This window comes from Somniosus microcephalus, chromosome 25 (assembly GCF_052327205.1).
Source record: "Somniosus microcephalus isolate GS21.2 chromosome 25, FLI_Smic_1.0, whole genome shotgun sequence".
Lineage (NCBI taxonomy): Eukaryota > Metazoa > Chordata > Chondrichthyes > Squaliformes > Somniosidae > Somniosus > Somniosus microcephalus.
In genome coordinates this window covers 36,056,341-36,083,811 of record NC_141011.1, presented here as the reverse complement: position 1 = coordinate 36,083,811, position 27,471 = coordinate 36,056,341, and the positions used below count along the sequence as shown (strand labels likewise).

The 27,471-nt window shown below is 54.5% G+C and overlaps 1 long non-coding RNA gene across 1 annotated transcript; it reads left to right on the top strand.

Annotated features, from left to right (window-relative positions):
• The first annotated feature begins 10,033 nt into the window (after nt 1–10,033).
• On the top strand, nt 10,034–26,243 carry LOC147100689 (uncharacterized). The gene is made up of 2 exons (XR_015073535.1): nt 10,034–10,194; nt 23,623–26,243. It is a non-coding gene; the product is annotated as an uncharacterized LOC147100689 (long non-coding RNA).
• Nucleotides 26,244–27,471: the final 1,228 nt, after the last annotated feature.

The window sequence follows — 27,471 nt, the reverse complement described above, 5'->3', positions numbered from 1 at the left end:
CGCTTGGCTTCCGCTTGCTCCCGGCGAAGAGACTCGAGGTATTCGGCGCCTTCCCGGGTGCTTCTCCTCCATTTTGTGCACCAATGTGATGATGGCCAAATAATCTGTTTTAGTGATGTTGGTAGAGGGTTAAATATTAGCCGGGACACCGGGGAGAACTCCCCTGCTCTTCTTCGAAATAGTGTTGTGGGATCTTTGACATTCACCTGAGAGAGCAGACAGGGCCTCGGTTTAATGTCTCATCCGAAAGACAGCACCTCCAACAGCGCAGCACTCCCTCAGCACTGCACTGGAGTGTCAGCCTAGATTGTTGTGCTCAAGTCTCTGGAGTGGGACTTTGAACCCACGACCTTCTGACCCCGGCTGAATGATTAAAGTAAAAAATACAAACACTGGGAATCTGAAAAAAACACCCAGAAAATACTGGGAACACGTCACCAGTCTGTCAGCGTGTGCAAGTGCTGGGTAGAGGTGTTTGGATTGTTTTGAGGGAGGGTTTGCTCTCACGTCGACCTGCTGTGTGCTTAATCCTCTGCTGCCACCTGCTGGGAGTTTAATGTGAAGCAGGTCAGGAATTTCCTGGTACGATAGCAAAATACTGCGGATGCTGGAAATCCGAAATAACAACAGAAAATGCTGGAAAAACTCAGCAGGCCAGGCAACATCCGTGGAGAGAGAAACAGAGTCAACGCTTCGGGTCGAAACCCTTCGTCAGGACTGAAAGAAAACACAGGAAATGGAACCGATTAAAAGGCCAGTTTGGGGGCTGGGAAATGGGGATGGATGAGAGAACAAAGAGAAGTGAAGAGACATTAAGGGTGACCCCGAGCTTCCGGTCGCCTGTCACTTTAATTCACCGCCCCACTCCCACTCAGACCTCACCATCCTCGGCCTCTTGTATTGTTCCACAGGAGCTCAGCGTAAACTCGAGGAACAGCACCTCATCTTCTGATTAGGCACTTTACAGCCTTCCGGACTCAATATCGAGTTCAACAATTTCAGATCATAACCTCGGCCCCTATTACATTTTTATATATTTTTTATCCACTCCTTTGTTTTGTGCCCTTCCCCCTTTTTCTCTCTCCCACATGGCAGCTGTCTCCCATTCTGCCAGCGCATTGCACACCTCATCTAGAGCCGTCTTTTGTCTCTTTACTAGTCCTATCACCATCTCGTCTCCTTTTGAATACCTCGTAATGTCTCTTCACTTCTCTCTTGTTCTTTCATCCCCATTTCCCAGCCCCCAAACTGGCCTTTTAATCGGTTTCATTTCCTGTGTTTTTTCAGTCCTGACGAAGGGTTTCAACCTGAAACATTGGGCCCGATTTTGTGGATTGTGTGGGAAATGGTCGGATTCCCCCAAATGTGGGGTTCTGACACACAAAAAAATGGGTCAGCCAGCTCCACGCAATTTTCCCTCAAGTGGCCAATTAATTCCCAGCGTGTGGGCAGCCTTGCTCATTGTCCATTTCCAGTCAGGAAGCCCCACAGTATGATGTCATCATTCGTGGTGCTTTCAAGGTCCACAGCAAGCATTGCTTCCTCTGTTGACTTCCAAACGAACCATACAGGATGGCAGAGGAGCCTTCAGCAGCTGTGGCCAGTGCCAGACCCTGAGCTGCCTCCAAATTCGACGAAGCTTCACTGCAGGCATTATTGGATGGGGTTAGGGCCCACAGGGAGGTCCTCTTCCCTAGTTCAGGCAGGAAGAGGCCTCCCACTGAGACCAAGGCTGCATGGATGCAGGTGTCAACAGATGTCAACTCGAATGTGCATGTAACCTTGGCAACACATCTCTAACTCCTTCCTCTACTCCCCCACAGGACCATCCAGAGCCCCCGTCACCACTGTGGAGGAGGAAGAGGCTGTGCAGCCAGACTCCTCAGAGGAAGCTCCAACCTCTGAGGGCGCAGCGTCAGCAGAAGTAAGCGCATCCAGCACCAGCGCAGACACTCACACTTCGGGGGGACCTTCGGGACATAGAGTAGTGTTGTCACCTGGTGTTTCACAGCTCACAAGTGTGCCTCAGCAGATTCTGGAGACAGGGACAGCAGTGGAGAGTCCTCGTCGGAGGGCGCAGGACTCTGCCAGCTCAGCTCAGCTGCACTGCATGTCGACCCTCTGCCTCTGGGTCCATCCGCAAGAGAAGAGGTGATGGATCTCCATGCACAGATGCAGGAGTCTCTGGCAGGTTTTGTCTCCAGGGTCGCTGCGAGTGCGGAGCGAATGGAGGAGTCCATAGCGACCATGAGCAGAGCCTTTGTGGAGTCATTGGCGCAGGAACGCATCACCATGGAAAGGTTGGCAAACTCCATGGAGGAGATAACTCGCCAGGGTACGGAAAACATGGTGAGTGCTCATAAGAGAATGGCATCTCTTGAGGAGCGTTGGCCATCTATTGAACAGAGAAACCAGACCTTCATGGAAGTCCTTCTGAGTAGGACTGCCAGTGCAGATACGGGTCCCCATGGCCCCCTCAAGCGCAGCAAGGTGCTCTCAAACTACTTCCAAGCGCTGGCCCCTTCTGGCCTGTGCAACTTCAGGTGAGTGAGCAGCAGCCTGGTGCTCCTGGTGCTCATCCTGCTGTTCCTGGTTCTGCTGCTGCCGCCTCTGCTGCTGGAGATCCTCTAATGGCAAGAAGGGAAGGAAAAAAAGGCGTCCCATGCTTCTGGTAGATGCCTCCGCTGAGGAAGCGCTGAGTGAGGGTGGCGAGAGGGGCTTCCCAGGAGATCACATTGGAGAAGTGTGTGAGGCTCCAACCTTCCACAGATGTGCCTAAGCCTTGAAGTAGCCCCGAGCCTGCAACAACAAGGTCCTTCAACATACAAATGCTGTCCCTTTAAATCGCAGCTTTCCCGAATGACCTGCAGCTGAGAGCAAGCAAGCCGGCAAGCTTCACGCCAGATTTCATCAGCGGGGTTCCCCGCAGGTGTGTGTAGCATGGGGAACCCCTGAAAATAGCAAGGGCACCCTAAAATGGCATTAAACATGCCAATAATTGGTGATCAGGGTCCTGATGGCCAGTCCCACCAGCGGCGGGTGGGACTGATTCGGGTCGCGGAGAAACAGTGGTCCGAAAGTCGGATGGGGCGGGGAATCAGGCGGGGGAGGGGGGTCGCGACCCCCTATTTTGGCGATTTTCGGCCCCCGCCCGCATGAAAACCCGCCCGACGGCTGGCAGAAAATCGGGGCCATTGACTCTGTTTCTCTCTCCATGGATGTTGCCTGGCCTGCTGAGTTTTTCCAGCATTTTCTGTTGTTATTTCAGCAATTTCCTGGCCTGGATGTTTTGACATCAAAACTAAAATCAAACAAAACACTTGGAAAAAGAGCAAAATAAAAAACCCCTGAGCACACAGGAGCAAACAAAACACAGCAAGGAGCAGAATCCCAACCAATTTTGAGGGTCAAACGTTTGTTTCTGAACAAATGGGGTTTAGCTGGAAATTAGACTGAGTACGACTGCGGTAACTTCAAACCCTTTGATGGGCCTTCAATAACCACAAAACTAGAAGTTATAGACTTAAACAAGTTGGCTTTTAATCACTAAGATCAGAGCTAACATCTCAACACGCCGACTGGTTCACAGGAATGAGTCATACAGATCCTGGGATCTTTATGTAAGAGAAGTCAGGGGCGGAGCCAAGAGCCAAGACCTGGAACCTCCCAGGTTAGTCGGGAAAGAGGAAGTGAAACTATACACAGTGGGGGAGGGTAATATACATGAGTGCAAAACAAATACAGGATCAAGGCAAACAGATTTCATTACATTCACCCCTTCTATAGATTTAGTCCATCAGGGTGATGTTTCTTAAAAGTTGGTATAAGTGAGTCTGTCAGGAGGTTTTGCAGTTCTCAGTGATCGGTGCAAAGCCGGTTGGGGTGCCTCTAGGGGAGTGGATTCTGGTTCCTCTGCTGTCCGGGCCTCCGCAGTGTCTTCCAGGTTATCTGCAGTGTCCTCCAGGTTAAAGTTGGGTATTGATACCTCTAGGCGTCCTGTTTCTTTGTAGTGTAGGTCTTCATTGGGTAGTCTCCCATCGTTCTCTCCGCTCCCCGAGGGAGCGAGGTCTTTTATGGAAACAGTGTCCTCTCGCCCGTCAGAGTATTCGATATAGGCATACTGAGGGTTTGCATGGAGGAGCTGTACCTTTTCCACAAGGGGGTCCGTTTTATGGCCTCTCACGTGCTTCCGCAATAGTACTGTCCCCGGAGACGTCAGCCACGCGGGTAGAGATATGCCCGAGGTGGATTTCCGGGGGAAAACGAACATCTTTTCGTGAGGGGTAGCGTTAGTGGCAGTACATAACAGAGACCTTATGGAGTGGAGCACGTCTGGGAGGACTTCCTGCCAGCGGGAGGTCGGAAGGCCTTTTGACTTTAAGGCTAACGTGACAGCCTTCCAAACAGTAGCATTCTCCCTTTCCACTTGCCCATTACCCCGGGGGTTGTAGCTAGTGGTTCTGCTAGTGGCTATCCCCTTCGAGAGCAAGAACTGGCGCAGCTCGTCACTCATGAATGACGTCCCCCTATCGCTGTGTATGTAGTTCGGCATGCCAAACATGCAGAATAGATTACAGAGACACTTGATGACCGTGGCACTGGTCATGTCTGGGCAGGGAATGGCGAAGGGGAAGCGGGAATATTCATCAATGATATTGAGGAAGTATACGTTACGGTCGGCAGAGGGAAGGGGTCCCTTGAAGTCCAGACTTAGGCGCTCGAATGGCCGTGTGGCTTTGATAAGGTGTGCACGGTCAGGCCTGTAGAAACGAGGCTTGCATTCCGCACAGATGCGGCAGGCTCTGGTCATTGCCCTGACCTCCTCGATGGAGTGGGGCAGGTTGCGGGACTTTATAAAATGGTATAGTCGGGTGACCCCTGGGTGACAGAGGTTGTTGTGGAGACCCTGTAATTTGTCCGTATGAATGCTGGCACACATTCCCCGCGATAGGGCGTCTGGGGGTTCATTAAGGGCTCCCGGCCTGTACATAATATCATAGTCGAACGTGGATAGTTCGATCCTCCACCTGAGTATTTTGTCATTCTTGATTTTCCCCCTTTGTTTGTTATTAAACATGAAAGCCACCGACCGCTGGTCGGTGAGCAGGGTGAAACGTTTGCCGGCTAGGTAGTGTCTCCAGTGCCGCACTGCCTCCACTATAGCCTGTGCCTCCTTCTCGACAGAAGAGTGCCTGATTTCAGGTCCCTGAAGGGTTCAGGAGAAGAAGGCCACAGGTCTCCCAGCCTGATTGAGGGTTGCAGCTAAGGCAAAGTCTGACGCATCGCTTTCGACTTGAAAGGGAATGCATTCGTCCACTGCACACACTGCAGCCCTTTCAATGTCCTGTTTAATACTGGTGAAAGCCTCCCGAGCTTCAGCTGATAGTGGGAAGGACATCGATTTAATGAGGGGTCGGGCCTTATCAGAGTAATTGGGCACCCATTGGGCATAATACGAAAAAAATCCCAGGCACCTTTTTAAAGCTTTGGGATTGTGTGGCAGGGGCAGTTCCTTTAGGGGGCGTAATCGGTCAGGGTCCGGTCCAATTACCCCATCTTCCACCACACAGCCGAGGATACAGAGACGGGTTGTGTTGAAGACACATTTGTCTTCGTTGTAGGTTAGATTCAGCTTTAGGGCAGTTTTTAAAAATCTCGCAAGATTTAGATCGTGGTCTTGCTGGTTGTGCCCGCAGATAGTGACATTGTCCAGATAGGGGTAGGTAGCTTGTAGTTTATTCTCGTCAACCATGCGGTCCATCTCACGTTGGAAGACCGAGACCCCATTTGTTACCCCGAAGGGCACTCTGAGAAAATGGTAGAGGCGCCCATTCACCTCGAAGGCGGTGTATGGGCGATCCTCCGTTCTAATGGGGAGCTGGTGATACGCGGATTTGAGGTCGATAGTCGAGAAGACTCGGTATTGCGCAATCTGGTTGACCATTTCTGATATGCGGGGTAAAGGGTAGGCGTCCAGCTGGGTATAAATATTAACAGTCTGGCTGTAGTCAATTACCATCCGTTTCTTTTCGCTATTTTTAACTATGACTACTTGGGCACGCCACGGGCTGGTACTGCATTCAATAATGCCTTCCCGCAGGAGTCTGTCCACTTCCGCCTTGATAAAGTGTCTGTCTTCCAGACTGTACCGTCTACTTTTGGTCGCTATGGGCCTACAGTTCGGAGCGAGATTAGTGAATAAAGAGGGCGGGCTGATTTTTAAGGTTGATAGGCCACAGACTGTGAGTGGCGGCTGGGACCCGCCATATGCTAGCGTGACACTTTCGTGGTGGCACTGGAAGTCCAGGCCCAAGATTACATTAACACAGAGTTCTGGCATCACGAGGAGTTTAAAATCCTTGTAGTCCGTGCCTTTTACAGTCAGTGTTACCACACAGTAGCCCAAAATGTCCGAAGTGTGGGGCTTAGCAGCCATAGCAATTCTGCTCCATGTAGGGGTTACCGTTAATGAGTGCCGCCGTACCAGGCTAGGGTGAATAAAACTCTCGGTACTCCCACAGTCAATTAAACATTTAGTTAAATTCCCGTTTACCTGTATGTCCATCATGGATTTTGTCAACGGGTGTGGCCTGGATTGATCCACCGTGATCGAAGCCACTGTTGGGCCCTGGGCGGCCGTTGAGTCGGGAAAAGATGGCGGATCCCAAGATGGCGGCCCCCTCGGCGCGCACGAGGCGGTGAGGGCCGCATGGCCGGAAGAATAAGAGTCAGAGTTTCTCTGGGCCACGTCCAGCGATCGCGCAGTGGCCACTGCCTTTTTTAAGTCCAGGACCTCCTTCTCCAGCAGTGTCTGCCGGATATAATTCGATTTGAGGCCCGTGATGAAGGAATCGTGGACCAATTTGTCAGAGTACACGTTGGCCGTCACGGCCTTGCAGTTACAGTCCCGGACCAGGCCCTTTAGGCCCTGTAAGAAATCGTCCATTGATTCCTCTGGTCGCTGCCTGCGTGTAGCCAGCAGATGTCTGGCGTACACTTCGTTTACCGGCCTCTGGTATTGGGCCTTCAGGATAGTGATGGCCTCCATGTAAGAGGTGGCGTCCCGGATGAACGAATAAATCCGATGACTTACGCGAGTAGTCAGTAGACTCAGTTTATCTACCTCGCTAGTGGATGAGGCCCCCGCGAAGAGTTCGAAGCATTTGAGCCAGTGTCCAAATTGATTTGATGCTTCAGCAGAATGTGGATCCAAGTCCAGACGCCCTGGTTTTAGGAGTCGATCCATCCTAGTATTCTTTAGTGATTAAAATTGATGGGCCTTCAATAACCACAAAACTAGAAGTTATAGACTTAAACAAGTTGGCTTTTAATCACTAAGATCAGAGCTAACATCTCAACATGCCGACTGGTTCACAGGAATGAGTCATACAGATCCTGGGATCTTTATGTAAGAGAAGTCAGGGGCGGAGCCAAGAGCCAAGACCTGGAACCTCCCAGGTTAGTCGGGAAAGAGGAAGTGAAACTATACACAGTGGGGGAGGGTAATATACATGAGTGCAAAACGAATACAGGATCAAGACAAACAGATTTCATTACACCCTTAATAACATGTATTAATAACATTTATTACTGCAAACTTTTAATTCATTCCAAGAGAAAGAAGCATTTAATAAAATAATGCAAATGACACTGAGGCCTAGACACCAGGCCAGGAGGAGCCTGACCTGCACAGCAGGGTGATTAACGACTATTTACTGATACAATTATTGTTAAATTATTATTTTTTGGCTGTTTTGGGGTCTGGTGTTTTGTTTAATTGTCTTGATCTTGGGGGATAGGTGGGAGTCAGGGTGGTACTGAGGGTCAGGGGTCAAGGTCTGGATCTGGGTCAGGATTGGGGTCAGGGGTCAAGGTCTGGATCTGGATCGGGGTCAGGGGTAAGGGGTCAGGGTCTGGATCAGGGTCTGGATCGGGGTCAGGGGTCAAGGTCTGGATCTGGGTCAGGGTCTGGATCAGGGCCGGCAACTTTGGTTGGATTGTATGCCAGGAGCTCTCATCACATGACCTCCCACCTCCATTGACCCCGCCTCCAACGCTCCCGCCATTGGTCACCCGACATGTCAATCCTCGGGGCAATTGGTCAATAATGGTGGCTACAACACCCACAATCCTCTGTGCTCCAGAAATCGCTCCATCCGTTGTGTGCATCAAAAGCCTATTGCATCCTGGGAGGGCTGTGCCTGGCTGTTCAGGATTCTGGCCGGAGGGAAATGGAATAAAATGTCCCGATGATCTTTCTCCCGGGTTCCTCGGGGAATGTCCAGGTCATTTAGCTTTAATTCTGGGTGACTCCAGCATAATCCGGGAGTGTTGGCACCCCCACATCCACCCCCCTTGTACTGACGGAACAGGGAGGAGCCCGCCTGGGAACGGACACAGACAAAGCTCACGGGTCCCATAGCAACAGCTCCCCCTTCCTCCGTCTTTCAAACTGGCTGAAGGGGGAGTGTTGGCAGCAAGCGGTCATGGCGGCCGCATCTGTTGTTTTTTGTGGAATGTGATTTGTCAGATAGGGAACCAATCAGGAAAGGACTGATAATGTAACATGACGGGAAATTACCGACACAAACAGGAGTCGCTCTGGAGCCATCAGCCCAGGGAAACCAGGGTCAGTGGGTCACGCTGGCCCCGGCACCCCACTGCTGACCCTGGCTCGGTCCGTGGGGTCAGTGGGAGCAGCTTCAGGGGGGGGGTTTGTGCTCCCTCTTGCCGAGGAAGCCGGTTGGCTAGGGTCTGGTTGTGGGTTTCCCCTCAGTGCCCTGGTAACAGATCCACTTCCTCTGCGGCCGTTTATAAAGGGGGCTGCTTTAAAGAAAAAGTTTGCCCCCCTCCGATCTTTGGGGGGCTCCGGGCCCCAACTCTGGTTGGGCCTCATAGCCACCTGGCGGCCAGGTTAGCGGCCATTGCGGTGGATGTACGGTGGGGGGAGGGGCTGCTGGGACAGCAAAGCCCATTTCGAGACTAATCTCCATCAGTCACCGTGCATCAAACAGAATAAAGCAGAGGTTTGTGACGACCCAAAGCTGGCGGAGGCCCCTGAGCACCCCCCCACCCCCGTCAATCAGTCCGCACCTTGCACCTTCGGGACCCGGCTCAGTTTCCTCCGTCAGATGTTCCGAAGGTGGAAGGTTGGCGTGTGAGGGACCTCACTGAGGGACGCCCGTTAATTGTTTGGCTTCCAGGAGCTGTGGGAACAGGAAAAGGAAAAGGCCAGTTGGTGCAACAGGGTGGACACCCAGGTCCAGGGGCACTGAGGCCAATTGCCCCCCCCCCCACCTCCCAGTAACTCCCCAACTAGCAGAGAGCAGTGATGGTACTCTGTAAAGCCGGCTCGCTTTCCCCCTTCCCCTCGCCCCTAGCTCCTGCCCTGAAGGCGCTGATTACCCCTGGTGTACGCGTTCCATGGGGATCAGTTACCCTGTGACACCGGCACGGACTCGATGGGCTGAATGGCCTCCTTCTGTGCCGTTATGACTCTACGACCTCACCCAAGTCGCCCTTCTTTGTTCCTAAGCCCAGCCAGGATATTCAACCATGGGGGAAATTGTGGTTGAGCCCGATCTTGTAGCTCCCGATGTCTACGCTATAGGATCAGGATCATGGGTGGACACCCAGGTCCAGGGGCACTGAGGCCAATTGCCCCCCCCCCACCTCCCAGTAACTCCCCAACTAGCAGAGAGCAGTGATGGTACCTGGGTCACTCCCAGAGTCACTCCCAAAACAGGGAGCCTCCAGTAGAGTTGTCCCAGGGAATGAACCTCAGGAGCCTGGAGGCCTCGGCCAGAGTTGGGGCTTTGACCCGCAAAGATCTGGGAGGGTGGGGGTTAAACACAAATTATTTTACTTAAAGCAGAATATTATAGATTAATGTGGAGGAGTTTGACATTTTACTGAGGTATTAAAGTTTAAATAAGAATCAATTAGAATCCTCACTGAGTGCGATTGGCCAAAGGATGGGATGAGATCATGCTCATGTGCCCCAGTAACAGGCTATTGATTGGCTGTACGAAAATGCTGAGTCAACTGTCGATGATAACACGTCCTTCAGCAAAATAACAGAAAACTGAGTCAGCAAAAAGCTGCATCACTGAGAGACCTGGGATTGACCCATTCCCGGGACCAGAAGGATGGGAATGTTATCAGCAAAACATTTCTGTCGGGCTGCAGCGTCTGGTAAGGTTCTCTGAGGGGATGTGTCTCTGTGTCCCCTCTGTGTCTCTGTCTAGCTGTCAGCTGTGGCTCAGTGGGCACGAATCCCCACTTCAGAGACTTGAGCACATAATCCAGGCCCACACTCCTGGTGCCAGTACTGAGGGAGCGCTGCACTGTCGGAGGTGCAGTACTGAGGGAGCGCTGCACTGTCGGAGGGGCAGTACTGAGGGAGCGCCGCACTGTCGGAGGGGCAGTACTGAGGGAGCGCCGCACTGTCGGAGGTGCAGTACTGAGGGAGCGCTGCACTGTCGGAGGGGCAGTACTGAGGGAGCGCTGCACTGTCGGAGGGGCAGTACTGAGGGAGCGCCGCACTGTCGGAGGTGCAGTGCTGAGGGAGCGCCGCACTGTCGGAGGGGCAGTACTGAGGGAGCGCCGCACTGTCGGAGGGGCAGTACTGAGGGAGCGCTGCACTGTCGGAGGGGCAGTACTGAGGGAGCGCCGCACTGTCGGAGGGGCAGTACTGAGGGAGCGCCGCACTGTCGGAGGGGCAGTACTGAGGGAGCGCCGCACTGTCGGAGGGGCAGTACTGAGGGAGCGCCGCACTGTCGGAGGGGCAGTACTGAGGGAGCGCCGCACTGTCGGAGGGGCAGTACTGAGGGAGCGCCGCACTGTCGGAGGGGCAGTACTGAGGGAGCGCCGCACTGTCGGAGGGGCAGTACTGAGGGAGCGCCGCACTGTCGGAGGGGCAGTACTGAGGGAGCGCCGCACTGTCGGAGGGGCAGTACTGAGGGAGCGCCGCACTGTCGGAGGGGCAGTACTGAGGGAGCGCCGCACTGTCGGAGGGGCAGTACTGAGGGAGCGCCGCACTGACGGAGGGGCAGTACTGAGGGAGCGCCGCACTGTCGGAGGGGCAGTACTGAGGGCGCGCCGCACTGTCGGAGGGGCAGTACTGAGGGAGCGCCGCACTGTCGGAGGGGCAGTACTGAGGGAGCGCCGCACTGTCGGAGGGGCAGTACTGAGGGAGCGCTGCACCGTCGGAGGAGAAGTACTGAGTGAGCGCTGCACTGTCGGAGGTGCAGTAGTGAGGGAGTGCTGCACTGTCGGAGGAGCAGTACTGAGGGAGCGCTGCACTGTCGGGGGTGGGGGCAGTACTGAGGGAGCGCTGCACTGTTGGAGGAGCAGTACTGAGGGAGCGCCGCACTGTCGGAGGGGCAGTACTGAGGGAGCGCCGCACTGTCGGAGGGGCAGTACTGAGGGAGCGCCGCACTGTCGGAGGGGCAGTACTGAGGGAGCGCCGCACTGACGGAGGGGCAGTACTGAGGGAGCGCTGCACTGTCGGAGGGGCAGTACTGAGGGCGCGCCGCACTGTCGGAGGGGCAGTACTGAGGGAGCGCCGCACTGTCGGAGGGGCAGTACTGAGGGAGCGCCGCACTGTCGGAGGGGCAGTACTGAGGGAGCGCCGCACTGTCGGAGGGGCAGTACTGAGGGAGCGCTGCACCGTCGGAGGAGCAGTACTGAGTGAGCGCTGCACTGTCGGAGGTGCAGTAGTGAGGGAGTGCTGCACTGTCGGAGGAGCAGTACTGAGGGAGCGCTGCACTGTCGGGGGTGGGGGCAGTACTGAGGGAGCGCTGCACTGTTGGAGGAGCAGTACTGAGGGAGCGCCGCACTGTCGGAGGGGCAGTACTGAGGGAGCGCTGCACCGTCGGAGGAGCAGTACTGAGGGAGCGCTGCACTGTCGGAGGGGCAGTACTGAGGGAGCGCTGCACTGTCACGGGTGGGGGCAGTACTGAGGGAGCGCTGCACTGTCGGAGGTGCAGTAGTGAGGGAGTGCTGCACTGTCGGAGGAGCAGTACTGAGGGAGCGCTGCACTGTCGGGGGTGGGGGCAGTACTGAGGGAGCGCTGCACCGTCGGAGGAGCAGTACTGAGGGAGCGCTGCACTGTCGGAGGGGCAGTACTGAGGGAGCGCTGCACTGTCACGGGTGGGGGCAGTACTGAGGGAGTGCTGCACTGTTGGAGGAGCAGTACTGAGGGAGCGCTGCACTGTCGGAGGGGCAGTACTGAGGGAGCGCTGCACCGTCGGAGGAGCAGTACTGAGGGAGTGCTGCACTGTTGGAGGAGCAGTACTGAGGGAGCGCCGCACTGTCGGGGGTCCAGTACTGAGGGAGCGCCGCACTGTCGGAGGTGCCGTCTTTCGCATGAAACGTTATTGTTTGGCTGTGAAGCAGTTTGGGACGTCCTGTGGATGTGGAAATGTAACCTCGGTGTGTTTCTGCCTAATGGGGATTCACGACGGCCTGTGTTGGAGTTCTACATTGTTTCCTGTGACGTGACTTGAGCCCCTGATCCAGGTCGGGAGAGCGTGGCGGTCTTTAGAACGGTGCAGTTAGCCCCCAACGCCATCGTCAGACGTGCCGCCCCTTTAAGTGAAAGGTCACGATCTGTCCCAATGGCTCATTTGGAGAGCAGCGTGGAGCCCAACATCCGCACATTGCACCAGGAATCACGGGATGCTGATCAGCAGGGGGAAGCCTGGCTGATTTCTTCCTCCCTAATCCATGGACACTCAGATCATTGGTAGACCAGTTGGTATAGATGGTGGGGAACATGCCGAGGGCTGAAACGGTACAAACGGGATGACTGTGTTGAAGAGCAAGTGTTGCCATCTCTGGTTGGATGTATTCTGGAGGCTACATTGCTCGGCCTTCTCCCCTTCCCCCTCCAACTCGGTCCAACAGCCTTTTATCCCTCATTCTCCAATATGTTTATAGAACTAATAAATGAAAGTGCTCAATTTGTTTTAACGCGGTGTCCAGGACATTAATCTTTAATTCCTGGAGATTCCAACCCCATGCAGTGCTGAGCTCAAGAACCTAGGAACAGGAGGAGGCGCCTCAGCCCCTCGAGCCTGTGACATAGGAACAGGAGGAGGTCCCTCAGCCCCTTGAACCTGTGACCTAGGAACAGGAGGAGGCCCCTCAGCCCCTCGAACCTGTGACATAGGAACAGGAGGAGGCTCCTCAGCCCCTCAAACCTGTGACCTAGGAACAGGAGGAGGCCATTCCACCCCTCGAACCTGTGACCTAGGAACAGGAGGAGGCGCCTCAGCCCCTCGAACCTGTGAGATAGGAACAGGAGGAGGCTCTCAGCCCCTCGAACCTGTGACATAGGAACAGGAGGAGGCTCCTCAGCCCCTCAAACCTGTGACCTAGGAACAGGAGGAGGCCATTCCACCCCTCGAACCTGTGACCTAGGAACAGGAGGAGGCGCCTCAGCCCCTCGAACCTGTGACCTAGGAACAGGAGGAGGTCCCTCAGCCCCTCGAACCTGTGACCTAGGAACAGGAGGAGGCGCCTCAGCCCCTCGAACCTGTGAGATAGGAACAGGAGGAGGCCATTCAGCCCCTCGAGCCTGTGACATAGGAACAGGAGGAGGTCCCTCAGCCCCTTGAACCTGTGACCTAGGAACAGGAGGAGGCCCCTCAGCCCCTCGAACCTGTGACATAGGAACAGGAGGAGGCTCCTCAGCCCCCTCAAACCTGTGACCTAGGAACAGGAGGAGGCCATTCCGCCCCTCGAACCTGTGACCTAGGAACAGGAGGAGGCGCCTCAGCCCCTCGAACCTGTGAGATAGGAACAGGAGGAGGCGCCTCAGCCCCTTGAACCTGTGACCTAGGAACAGGAGGAGGTCCCTCAGCCCCTTGAACCTGTGACCTAGGAACAGGAGGAGGCCCCTCAGCTCCTCGAACCTGTGAGATAGGAACAGGAGGAGGCCCCTCAGCCTCTCAAACCTGTGAGATAGGAACAGGAGGAGGTCCCTCAGCCCCTTGAACCTGTGACCTAGGAACAGGAGGAGGCCCCTCAGCCCCTCGAACCTGTGAGCTGATCTGTATGTTAACTCCACTGGCCCGCCTTGGTTCTGAACCCTGTAATATCCGTGCCTAACAAAAAACCCGAGCCTCCACAGCTTTTTAGGGGAGAGAGTTCCAGGTTTCCATTATCCATTGTGTGAAGAAGTGCTTCCTGACATCACTCCTAGCTCTAATTTTAAGGATGTGCCCCCTTGTTCTGGACTACCCCCCACCAGAGGAAATAGTTTATCTCTATCCACCCTATCAAATCCTTGAACCATCTTAAAACACCTCAATTAGATGACCCTGTAATCTTCCAAACTCGAGTAAATACAAGCCGAGTCAATGCAACCTGTCCTGATGATTTAACCCTTTTAGCCCTGGTATCGTTCTGGTGAACCAGTGCAGCACCAATCTTGTCGCTGATGGGAAACGTGCGAGGAATAAAATAAACTGGAAACAAAATGGGGTTAAACAGGCCGCGAGTGTGTCAGGTGATGACCTTAAAGTTTGTCTGAGGATCCGGTGACCCGAGAGCTTAGCCTTGGCTGGGTGCCGTGACGTGAACTGAGGATTCTGATGGTGCACAGGCCCTGTGGGGGGGGACAGACTGAAGATTGTAGGAGGGAGGGAAGTCCGAGGGAGGGAAGTCCGAGGGAGGGAGGGAAGTCCGAGGGAGGGAGGGAAGTCCGAGGGAGGGAGGGAGGGAGGGAAGTCCGAGGGAGGGAAGTCCGAGGGAGGGAGGGAAGTGGGAGGGAGGGAGGGAGGGAAGTCCGAGGGAGGGAAGTCCGAGGGAGGGAAGTCCGAGGGAGGGAGGGAGGGAAGTGGGAGGGAGGGAGGGAAGTCCGAGGGAGGGAAGTCCGAGGGAGGGAAGGAAGTCCGAAGGAGGGAGGGAAGTCCGAGGGAGGGAAGTCCAAGGGAGGGAGGGAGGGAAGTCGGAGGGAGGGAGGGAAGTCGGAGGGAGGGAGAGAGGGAGGGAAGTCCGAGGGAGGGAAGTCTGAGGGAGGGAGGGAGGGAGGGGGGGAAGGAAGTCCGAGGGAGGGAAGTCGGAGGGAGGGAGGGAAGTCGGAGGGAGGGAGGGAAGTCGGAGGGAGGGAGGGAGGGAGGGAAGTCGGAGGGAGGGAGGGAAGTCGGAGGGGGGGAGGGAGGGAGGGAAGTCGGAGGGGGGGAGGGAGGGAAGTCCGAGGGAGGGAAGTCCGAGGGAGGGAGGGAAGTCCGAGGGAGGGAGGGAAGTCCGAGGGAGGGAGGGAAGTCCGAGGGAGGGAGGGAGGGAAGTCCGAGGGAGGGAAGTCTGAGGGAGGGAGGGAAGTCCGAGGGAGGGAGGGAGGGAAGTCCGAGGGAGGGAAGTCTGAGGGAGGGAGGGAAGTCCGAGTGAGGGAGGGAGGGAAGGAATTAGCAGGACAAAGGGGCCTGAAATTGAAGGAAAAACCAAGGAAAGAAAGAAAGACTTGCATTTCTATAGCGCCTTCCACAGCCTCAGGTGGTTTTGAAGTGCAGTCACTGTTGTGATGTAGGAAACACACAGCCAATTTGTGCACAGCAAGCTCCCAGAAATTGCAGCAACATCGATGATTCGATCATCTTTTTTAGGATTTGGCTGAGTGAAAAATATTGTCCAGGACACGGGATAACTCCGCTGCTCTTCTTCGAATCGTGCCGTAAAATCTTTTACATCCACCTGAGAGGGCAGACCTTTGATTAACACCTCATCTCAACGACGGCACCTCCAACAGAGCAGCACTCCATCGGCACTGCACTGGGAGTGTCAGCCTAGATTGTAGGCCCAAGTCTCTGGAGTGGGACCTGAACCCATGACCTTCTGACTCCGAGGCGAGGGTGCTGCCACCAGGCCACGGCCAACACTTTTTACTCCCTTTACTGCCCCCAAACCACCAGGAATTGGGCAGCAATTCAGTGGAAGTCCAGCCCATCGTGTCCTGTGTGGTTCTGTTAATCGGTGTGAGCATATGTTGAATGCCGAGGAATGAGTGGCACATTTTAAACTGTCCGTCCGTCTGATTAAAGGTGTCTGTCCCAGTTAGCGAGGGCTGTGAAGGCTGATGGGCCGGAGCCTGATTATATCCAGCAACAAATCCTTTCTGACATTATTGGATGGCTCCTAAAACCCAGGAGCACCCACTCCGGAGACTCTGGGAGCAATCGGGAGCGGGTAAGTCGGCCAACAACCACACATCCGCGCCATCACTAAGACCGCCTGCTTCCACCTCCAGAACATCGCCCGTTTCTGCCCCTGCCTCAGCTCATCTGCTGCGGAAACCCTCATCCATGCCTTTGTTACCTCTACACTTGACTATTCCAACACACTCCTGGCCGGCCTCCCACATTCCACCCTACGTAAACTTCAGCTCATCCAGAACTCGGCTGCCCGTGTCCTAGCTCGCACCAAGTCCCGTTCATCATCACCCCTGCGCTCGCTGACCTACACTGGCTCCCAGTCCGGCAACGTCTCAGTTTTAAAATTCTCATCCTTGTTTTCAAATCCCTCCATGGCCTCGCCTCTCCCTATCTCTGTAACCTCCTCCTGCCCTACAACCCTCCGAGATCTCTGCGCTCCTCCAATTCCGGCCTCTTGTGGATCCCCGATTTAATCGCTCCACCATTGGTGGCCGTGCTTTCAGCTACCTGGGCCCTAAGCTCTCGAATTCCCTCCCTCAATCTCTCCGCCGCTCTACCGCTCCTTCCTCCTTTAAGGGGGGGGCAGCATTTGCTTCCTTTTCAGCCTTGAAACTGAAACCCTTACATTCCAATGAGCTCCGATGCTGACCCCGCCCGCCCGACCTCCCGAGGCTGACCCCGCCCGCCCGACCTCCCGAGGCTGACCCCGCCCGCCCTGACCTCCCGAGGCTGACCCCGCCCGCCCTGACCTCCCGAGGCTGACCCCGCCCGCCCGACCTCCCGATGCTGACCCCGACCTCCCGATGCTGACCCCGCCCGCCCCTGACCTCCCGATGCTGACCCTGACCTCCCGATGCTGACCCTGACCTCCCGATGCTGACCCCGCCCGCCCTGACCTCCCGAGGCTGACCCCGCCCGCCCTGACCGCCCGAGGCTGACCCCGCCCGCCCGACCTCCCGATGCTGACCCCGACCTCCCGATGCTGACCCCGCCCGCCCCTGACCTCCCGATGCTGACCCCGCCCGCCCTGACCTCCCGAGGCTGACCCCGCCCGCCCGACCTCCCGATGCTGACCCCGACCTCCCGATGCTGACCCCGCCCGCCCCTGACCTCCCGATGCTGACCCCACCCGCCCTGACCTCCCGAGGCTGACCCCGCCCGCCCAACCTCCCGAGGCTGACCCCGCCCGCCCGACCTCCAGATGCTGACCCCGACCTCCCGATGTTGACCCCGCCCGCCCTGACCTCCCGATGCTGACCCCGCCCTGACCTCCCAAAGCTGACCCCGCCCGCCCTGACCTCCCGAGGCTGACCCCACCCACCCTGACCTCCCGAGGCTGACCCTGCCCGCCCCTGACCTCCCGATGCTGACCCCACCCACGCTGACCTCCCGAGGCTGACCCCGCCTGCCCTGACCTCCCGAGGCTGACCCCGCCCGCCCTGACCTCCCGATGCTGACCCCGCCCGCCCCTGACCTCCCGATGCTGACCCCACCCGCCCTGAGCCCCCGTGCCTGAGGCCGACCCCTCTCGTGTTGTGAAACATGAACACACGTTGTGACACATGAGCGGACGCAGCATCACACTCAACAACATGCCTCACATGCTGATCCGGGGCGGGGGTATGGGGCGGGTGTAGGGTACGGGGCGGGTGTGGGGTACGGGGCGGGTGTGGGGTACGGGGCGGGTGTGGGTTACGGGGCGGGTGTGGGGTGGGGGTGTGGGCCAGGTTTGGGGGTACGGGGCAGTGATGGAGGTGTGGTCAGGTTTGGGGGTACGGGAGCCGGGCAGGGTCAGGTTTGGGGGTGTGGGGCAGGTTTGGGGGTATGGGGCAGGTTTGGAGGTGTGGGGCAGGTTGGGGGGTACGGGAGCCGGGCAGGGTCAGGTTTGGGGGTGTGGGGCAGGTTTGGGGGTATGGGGCAGGTTTGGAGGTGTGGGGCAGGTTGGGGGGTACGGGAAATGGACGGGGGTCGGACAGGGGCAGGGGTGGGAGACGGGGCAGTTGTTGGCTACGTGTCACATACGGAGATCTGTGCTCAGGTCCTGCAGGTTCAGCGAGGGACGTGACTATGGGATGGCTACTAAAGTGAGACTGCCTGATTAAAGTGGAACATCTGCATTTTAAATGCTCTGTTGACTTCTTGCCACGCAGGCTGATTTGCATGCAGCCACTTAGACAGGGTACAAGCCGAACACTTGCTTACGGATTATGAACAACACTTTGCACTTTCTCAAAAGATGTCTGTCTTCTTTAATTACCGTACTTAACAATATATGAGTCGCTCTCCAAGCCACTTCTCACCTCTCATCTCCCACCACATCCACTCCACCACAACCTGTCTTGTACCTCTCTTCTGTGGTTACATCTGCTCCAAACCTTCCTCTCTCGTTCCACACATTCCTCCTCCTCTCTGCGTTGCACTCAGGATCCATCAGTCCGGATGTTGAGCCGGAGCTGAGGGGGACTCGCTCTGGGCTCACCTGGTCCATGGGATTGGATGTCCGATTCACGATGTGACACATCTTGCCACAGTGAAGATTGCCAGGCACATGGGGAGAGTGCCAGGCTCATATAAATAATAAAACACATTTAGAACCACTGAGCCATACAAGTTTACAGCACAGAAGGGGTCCATTCGGTCCATCGCTGGATAGTTTTTAAGCAAGTACAGAGGCAGGGAAAACGTGTGTGTGGGGGGCGGTGGTTGGGTGAGGGGAAGGTCTGTGATAGGGTGGAAGGCAACAGTGATTATAAACTGGTACATCTCTAACTTCTTCCAGTTCTGACGAAAGGTCACTGACCTGAAACATTAACTCTGTTTCTCTCTCCACAGATGTTGCTGAGTGTTTCCAGTATTTTTTGTTTTTATGTCAGATTACAAACATCCACAGTGTTTTGCTTTTATCAGTGTAGAGGGATCTTTACTCTGTATCTAACCCGTGCTGTACCTGCCCTGGGAGTGTTTGATGGGACAGTGTAGAGAGAGCTTTACTCTGTATCTAACCCGTGCTGTACCTGTCCTGGGAGTGTTTGATGGGACAGTGTAGAGGGAGTTTTACTCTGTATCTAACCCGTGCTGTACCTGCCCTGGGAGTGTTTGATGGGACAGTGTAGAGGGAGCTTTACTCTGTATCTAACCCGTGCTGTACCTGCCCTGGGAGTGTTTGATGGGACAGTGTAGAGCGAGCTTTACTCTGTATCTAACCCGTGCTGTACCTGCCCTGGGAGTGTTTGATGGGACAGTGTAGAGGGAGCTTTACTCTGTATCTAACCCGTGCTGTACCTGCCCTGGGAGTGTTTGATGGGACAGTGTAGAGGGAGCTTTACTCTGTATCTAACCCGTGCTGTACCTGCCCTGGGAGTGCTTCCTGCTGATGCCCCTTCACCTTGATGATTGCACATATATACCAGGAAAACATTTCTTGCTTTTTTCCCCTGGATTACTGTCCTGTCCACTTTGAGCTGAAGTAAAGGTTTAGCGAGGGCAACGGAGGAACTGAAGGCAGCTCCCAGTGCTGGGTGACTGTCATCCTGTGTGCAGCCTGCAGAGGGCGATGTTTACAACAGCAGCAAATTGAGGGCATGAGAGACAGACAGAGGGACAGACACAGAGAGAGAGAGAGGGAGAGAGAGGGACAGAGCGAGAGAGAGAGTAGAGTGACAGACAGGGAGAGAGGGAGAGACAGGGAGAGAGAGGGACAGAGAGAGAGACAGAGAGAGTAGAGAGACAGACAGAGAGAGAGAGAGGGAGAGAGAGAGGGAGAGACAGGAAGAGAGAGAGAGAGGAAGAGACAGGGAGAGAGAGAGACAGGGGGAGAGAGAGGGAGAGACAGGGAGAGAGACGGAGAGACGAAGAGAGAGAAAGGGAGAGACAGGGAGAGAGAGAGGGAGAGACAGGAAGAGAGGGAGAGACAGGGAGAGAGAGAGGGAGAGACAGGGAGAGAGAGGGAGAGACAGGGAGAGAGAGAAAGGGAGAGAAAGGGAGAGAGAGAGGGAGAGACAGGAAGAGAGGGAGAGACGGAGAGAGAGAGGGAGAGATGGAGAGAGAGAGGGAGAGACAGGGAGAGAGAGAGGGAGAGACAGGGAGAGAGAGAGGGAGAGATGGAGAGAGAGAGGGAGAGATGGAGAGAGAGAGGGAGAGACAGGGAGAGAGAGAGGGAGAGACAGGGAGAGAGGGAGAGACAGGGAGAGAGAGGGAGAGACGGAGAGAGAGAGGGAGAGACAGGGAGAGAGAGAAAGGGAGAGACAGGGAGAGAGAGAAAGGGAGAGACAGGGAGAGAGAGAGGGAGAGACAGGGAGAGGGAGAGAGAGAAAGGGAGAGACAGGGAGAGAGAGGGAGAGACAGGGAGAGAGAGAAAGGGAGAGACAGGGAGAGAGAGAGGGAGAGACAGGAAGGGAGAGAGAGAGGGAGAGACAGGAAGAGAGAGAGAGAGGGAGAGACAGGGAGAGAGAGAGAGGGAGAGACAGGGAGAGAGAGGGAGAGACAGGGAGAGAGAGAGGGAGAGACAGGGAGAGAGAGGGAGAGACAGGGAGAGAGAGGGAGAGACGGAGAGAGAGAGAGGGAGAGACAGGGAGAGAGAGAGAGGGAGAGACAGGGAGAGAGAGGGACAGAGAGAGAGAGTAGAGTGACAGACACAGAGAGAAAGGGACAGATACAGAGAGAAAGAGAGTCAGAGAAAGAGAGTCAGTGACGGAGATAGAGACATAGATAGAGGCAGAGATGGAGAGCTACAGACTGAGATAGAAAGGTGAGATAGAGAAAGAGTATGTTTGTACGTGTTTGTTTATGTATGTATGTCTGTGCAGTGTGTGTGTGTATGTCTGTGCAGGTGAATATGTTTGTATCTGAGTGTGTGTATGTATTGTGTTGTAAATATCACATTGTGCAAAAATGTGTTCGCCATTTGTCGTGAAATTGTACCCAGTTTTTATGACCTCACTACAGTAGTATGGTGTGGAGATGCCGGAGTTGGACTGGGGTGGACAAATGTAAGAAATCACACAACACCAGGTTATAGTCCAACAGCTTTATTTGAAATCACAAGCTTTCGGAGCGCTGCTCCTTCTTCAGGTGAAGTGGAGAAATGCATAAAGACACAGCTGACTATATAAGCTGTGTCTTTATGCATTTCTCCACTTCACCTGAAGAAGGAGCAGCGCTCCGAAAGCTTGTGATTTCAAATAAAGCTGTTGGACTATAACCTGGTGTTGTGTGATTTCTTACATTTGTTCACTACAGTAGTAGGCAGTGTGTTTGCTAGTTACAACTAAATAATCCCAGACTGTAAGACATTCGGCGAGATTCTTCAATCCTCAACCCAGCGAGAGACAAGCACATTCCCCCCTCCCCCGGATCTCGAGTCCCAAACACATTCACCCCTCCCCCGGGTCCTGAGTCCCAAACACATCCCCCCCCCCCCGGGTCCAGAGTCCCAAACACATTCCCCCCCGGGTCCTGAGTCCCAAACACATTCCCCTTCCCCCGGGTCCTGAGTCCCAAACACATTCCCCCTCCCCCGGGTCCTGAGTCGCAAACACATTCCCCCTCCCCCGGGTCCTGAGTCCCAAACACATTCCCCCTGGGTCCCGAGTCCCAGACACATTCCCCCTCCCCCGGGTCCTGAGTCCCAAACACATTCCCCCTGGGTCCCGAGTCCCAGTCGAATGTACGAGGATGTTGGAGGAGGGCAGAATCGATCTGGGTTTGGCTGTGAGGCCCTCATAGTCGAATAGTCTGCTGACATTCACTCTCTAGGCTGCAGAAGGGTGAACTTTAGCCCGCTAGTGTTCTCCTGCCTGCGACAGCTGACACCGCACAGCCTGGGGATCAATCCCGGGTATTCCTGGTCTGTGTGGGTTGGAAGGGCACCGGGCAGCACATTTACTCACCAAGCCACGGGGTGACAAATCCCTGGGGGTATGAACAGGTTTTCCCAGTCTCCCCTCATACACTCTGAGGTGACCCTACAGGAGGAGATTTAATACTTTATACACCTGCAGACAGTTTCTGGCTGTGATTACAGGGTCTATCTCACTGCCTCCAGCATCCTTTAGAAAACGATTTTACTACAAATCGCTGCCTGCTATTCCCTCTGTCCCTGGGATCCAGTTCAGCTGCGTGTCTGTGTCAGTCTGTGTGTTGGACAGATCCCAGCAACACATCCATCTGACTCAATCCTGATAACTGAGGCTGCTCCAATACACAGGCACGCAATCTCCTCTCCTGAAGGTGCTGACTCTCACTGGGGTTCAGGTCCCCTCCTCGCCTGAAGGTGCTGACTCTCACTGGGGTTCAGGTCCTCTCCTCTCCTGAAGGTGCTGACTCTCACTGGGGTTCTGGTCCCCTCCTTTCCTGAAGGTGCTGACTCTCACTGGGGTTCAGGTCCCCTCCTCTCCTGAAGGTGCTGACTCTCACTGGGGTTCAGGTCCTCTCCTCTCCTGAAGGTGCTGACTCTCACTGGGGTTCTGGTCCCCTCCTTTCCTGAAGGTGCTGACTCTCACTGGGGTTCAGGTCCTCTCCTCTCCTGAAGGTGCTGACTCTCACTGGGGTTCAGGTCCCCTCCTCTCCTGAAGGTGCCGACTCTCACTGGGGTTCAGGTCCCCTCCTCTCCTGAAGGTGCTGACTCTCACTGGGGTTCAGGTCCCCTCCTCTCCTGAAGGTGCTGACTCTCACTGGGGTTCAGGTCCCCTCCTCTCCTGAAGGTGCTGACTCTCACTGGGGTTCAGGTCCCCTCCTCTCCTGAAGGTGCTGACTCTCACTGGGGTTCAGGTCCCCTCCTCTCCTGAAGGTGCAGACTCTCACTGGGGTTCAGGTCCCCTCCTCTCCTGAAGGTGCTGACTCTCACTGGGGTTCAGCTCCCCTCCTCTCCTGAAGGTGCTGACTCTCACTGGGGTTCTGGTCCCCTCCTCTCCTGAAGGTGCTGACTCTCACTGGGGTTCAGGTCCCCTCCTCTCCTGAAGGTGCTGACTCTCACTGGGGTTCAGGTCCCCTCCTCTCCTGAAGGTGCTGACTCTCACTGGGGTTCTGGTCCCCTCCTCTCCTGAAGGTGCTGACTCTCACTCCTGTTCCGCTTATTGGAAACCAATTTCCAGAGGGTTCCTTGACTGGGCGTTCTGGGGCCTATTGCCTGTTTTAGGCGGCTGTCTGGAACACCAATAAAATGTGGCTGGTGAAAATAGCAGCAGCCCAATCACAGGTGCAGTTTGGGCACGGGACGCCCCACTGAAAAATCCTGGTTTACACCCTAAAAATGGTGCAATGCAGACTAACTTCTCCCCCTTTCTCTCTGTGTGTTTCTGTCTCTGCTTTTTGTCTTTCTGTATTTTTCTGTTTCTCTCTGTCTGTGTCTGTCTCTTCCCTCTGTCTGTCTGTCTGTCTGTCTCTCTCTTTGTCTGTCTTTCTCTCTGTGTTTCTCTCTCTTTGCCCATTCCTTAAAAACTTGTTAAAATCTTTTATTTTCTGACAGATTCGATCCTTGGTTCAGAAGCTGGAGCTCCTCTTAGGCTCCGATCGGTGTGGTGAGATGCGAGCCTCACTTCTCGAATGCGCAGTCAGCCTCACTGATTCGCTGCCATTTACACTCACAGCGGGAGAGCTGCCACAGGAAAATCTCCGCCTTTATTTTTTTGTTGTGCATCTGCAAATGTGAGCAGCCATCGTCAGCTTATCGTGCTCTCTGAAACTGCGCTGCAGCCAAGGTGTTGCTGTTGGGTTGGGTGATGTTGGAATTGAAACAACAAAGTGCCTTTATATAGCGCCTTTAACATAGTAAAATGTCCCAAGGCGCTTCACAGGAGCGTAAATCAGCCAAAAATTTGACACTGAGGCACATAAGGAGAAATTGGGACAGCTTGGTCAAAGATGTAGGTTTGAGGGGAGGTAGGAAGGTTTAGGGAGGGCATTCCAGAGCTTAGGGCACAGACAGCTGAAGGCACGGCCGCCAAGGGTGGGGCGATGGAAAACGAGGATGGACAAAAGGCCAGAATTGAAGGAGCTCAGAGATCTTGGAGGGTTGACGGGCTGGAGGAGATTATAGAGATAGGGAGGGGACGAGGCCACGGAGGGATTTGAACACAAGGATGAGAATTTTAAATTTGAGGCGTTGCTGGACTGGGAGCCAGTGTAGGTCAGCGAGCGCGGGGGGTGATGGGTGAACGGGACTTGGTGTCGGATGTGGGCATCGCTGGCAAGGCCAGCATTTATTGCCCATCCCTAGTTGCCCTCGAGAAGGTGGTGGTGAGCCGCCGCCTTGAACCGCTGCAGTCCACGTGGTGAAGGTACTCCCACAGTGCTGTTAGGGAGGGAGTTTCAGGATTTTGACCCAGTGACGATGAAGGATCGACGATATATTTCTAAGTCAGGATGGTGTGTGACTTGGAGGGGAATTTGGAGGTGGTGGTGTTCCCATGCGCCTGCTGCCCTTGTCCTTCTAGGCAGTAGAGGTCGTGGGTTTGGGAGGTGCTGCCGAAGAAGCCTTGGCGAGTTGCTGCAGTGCATCTTGTAGATGGTAAACACTGCAGCCACGGTGCGCCGGTGGTGGAGGGAGTGAATGTTTAAGGTGGTGGATGGGGTGCCAAACAAGCGGGCTGCTTTGTCCTGGATGGTGTCAAGCTTCTTGAGTGTTGTTGTAGCTGCACTCATCCAGGCAAGTGGAGAGTATTCCATCACACTCCTGACTTGTGCCTTGTAGATGGTGGAAAGGCTTTGGGGAGTCAGGAGGTGAGACACCCGCCACAGAATACCCAGCCTCTGACCTGCTCTTGTTGCTACAGTATTTATGTGGCTGGTCCAGTTAAATTTCTGATCAATGGTGACCCCGAGGATGTTGATAGTGGGGGATTCGGTGATGGTAATGCCATTGAATGTCAAGGGGAGGTGGTTAGACTTTCTCTTGTTGGTGACTGTCATTGCCCGGCACTTGTGTGGCGCGAATGTTACCTGCCATTTATCAACCCAAGCCTGAATGTTGTCCAGGTCTTGTTGCATGCGGGCATGGACTGCTTCATTATCTGAGGAGTTGTGAATGGAACTGAACACTGTGCAGTCATCAGCGAACATCCCCACTTCTGACCTTATGATGGAGGGAAGGTCATTGGTAAAGCAGCTGAAGATGGTTAGGCCTAGGACACTGCCCTGAGGAACTCCTGCAGCAATGTCCTGGGGCTGAAATCATTGGCCTCCAATGACCACAACCATCTTCCTTTGTGCTAGGTATGGCTCCAGCCAGTGGAACGTTTTCCCCCTGATTCCCATTGTCAAGGGCAGTCGCTCTCACCTCACCTCTGGAATTCAGCTCTTCTGTCCATTTTAACGTCTCATCCGAAAGACAGTGCAGCACTCCCTCAGCACGGCACTGGAGTGTCAGCCTGCATCTTGTGCTCCAGTCTCTGGAGTGGGACTTGAACCAACGACCTCCTGACTCAGAGGCGAGAGCGCTGCCCACTGAGCCACGGCGGACATTTAAAAATGACGGAGACAGCGATGGAGAGGCGGCTCCTTGTGAGTGAGGACCGTGGGTGCCCGCAGTCAGTGAACCGCCTCCTTGGCCGATCTGCCCATCTGTTAACTCCAGCTTGTGAACCAGTAACAATGAACGGAGGAAGGGCCTGTGAGGTTCCCGCAGGTGCTCCTGATGTGTCGGCCCTCCCGTGTTCACACGCTGCTGAGAATTGAAGCTGAATTACCCGGGAATGTGTGTGCAGAATGTGGCTAATCCCATTGAATGAAGAGTTTAATTTGGTGTGGGATGGAGCTGCGATGTGACAGTGGTCGGTCCTGGGTGGCTCAGTGTCGATGGAGACTGGCGATCAGCGTTCTGACAGCTTTAATCAGTGCTGATTAGTTGAAAGCCGCCTATTAATTTACACTAATCATAACACGGATAGGAAACGCTTTTACCAGCTGTGAAATGCCAGGGATCGGAAATTAGACTGAAATGAGCTTGAGGCGGTCAGAGTTTTTATTAGAAACTTTCTGTCTTTGCTTTTCTTTTGTCCACCTGATTGTGAGTAAAAGGCATCCATTTTCCCCTGAGCTGTCTCTCTCTGTCCGTTGTGTACTCAATACAATACAATACAAATCGCTTTATTGGCATGATAGGTTCATCTTATGTTGCCAAAGCATCAAAATACATTTATGGTTGAACACATAAACGCGTTCCATTCATACAGTGTATAAACAGGTATATCCCTGAGTTTATAAATATACATTCGCCTTGTTTATATATACTCTTGTCTTAGTTTACTGGTTGTCCCTCTGTTCATGGCAAGCTGTAACATAGTGTGCCGCCAGTAGTTACACAGCTTCTCTCCTCCCCCAGTAGGAATGGGGTTTTTTGGTTACTCTCTGTCTCTCTGCTTTCACTCTCTATCTGTTGTGCTCTCTCTCTCTCTCTCGATGCCTGTCACTCTCTCTCTGTCCACCTCTCCCTCTCTGTCCCTGCGACACAGCTTAACAAGGCCATAAAAAAAGCAAACCAAGCACTGGGGTTTATTTCTAGAGGGATAGAATTGAAAAGTCGGGAAGTTGTGCTAAAACCTGTATCGAACCTTGGTTAGACCACACTTGGAGTTACTGTGTACAGTTCTGGTCGCCATATTATAAAAAGGATATAGAGGCACTGGAGAGGGTGCAGAGAAGATTTACAAGGATGATACCAGAAATGTGAGATTATACCTATCAGGAAAGGATGAACAGGCTGGGTCTCTTTTCTCTTGAAAAACGAAGGCTGAGGGGTGACCTAATAGAGGTCTTCAAAATTATGAAGGTTTTTGATAGAGTGGATAGAGAATGTTTCCACTTGTGGGGAAGAGCATAACTAGAGGCCATCAATATAAGATAGTCACCAAGAAATCCAATAGGGAATTCAGAAGAAACTTCTTTACCCAAAGAGTGGTGGAGAATGTGAACTCGCTACCACAGGGAGTGGTTGAAGCGGATAGTATAGATACATTTAAGGGGAGGCTGGACAAGTGTATGAGGGAGGAAGGGAAATAGAGGGTTACGCTGATTGATTTGGAGGAGGAAAAGACGGGAGGAGGCTCGAGTGGGAGCATAAACGACCGGCATAGACTGGTTGGGCCGAATGGCCTGTTTCTGTCCTGTATATCTTGTGTAATCCTATGTTTTCCACTCTCTCCCTCACTCTCTCTCTCCCTGTCCCTCTCTCTCTCTCTCCTGTCCCTCTCTCTCTCTCCCTGTCCCTCTCTCTCTCTCTCTCTCCCTGTCCCTCTCTCTCTCTCCCCTGTCCCTCCTCTCTCTCTCTCCCTGTCCCTCTCTCTCTCTCCCTGTCCCTCCTCTCTCTCCCTGTCCCTCC